Raw genomic sequence first — 274 nt, 5'->3', positions numbered from 1 at the left:
TTAAAGGTTAATTAGCACATTGAAGGCTCCCCACAACCAGCTAGTTTATACTTGCAAAATGGTGATCGAAATTCAAGTAAGTAGAGTTAAAACATTTTTAAAACTGCATCACAAGACTTATTTGACGAAATAACTTGTTCAGAATTGTGATTATGCAAGTTTATTCTCTTATGAAATTCTTATATGATTATGTTCAAAGAGTATTCATGATTAATTATTTTGAAAGAGATTATGATATTTGCTTATTATGTTTTTATGTTTTAAGAGATTTTAT

This window comes from Morus notabilis, unplaced genomic scaffold (assembly GCF_000414095.1).
Source record: "Morus notabilis unplaced genomic scaffold, ASM41409v2 Scaffold528, whole genome shotgun sequence".
Lineage (NCBI taxonomy): Eukaryota > Viridiplantae > Streptophyta > Magnoliopsida > Rosales > Moraceae > Morus > Morus notabilis.
This window is presented reverse-complemented; position numbering follows the sequence as displayed.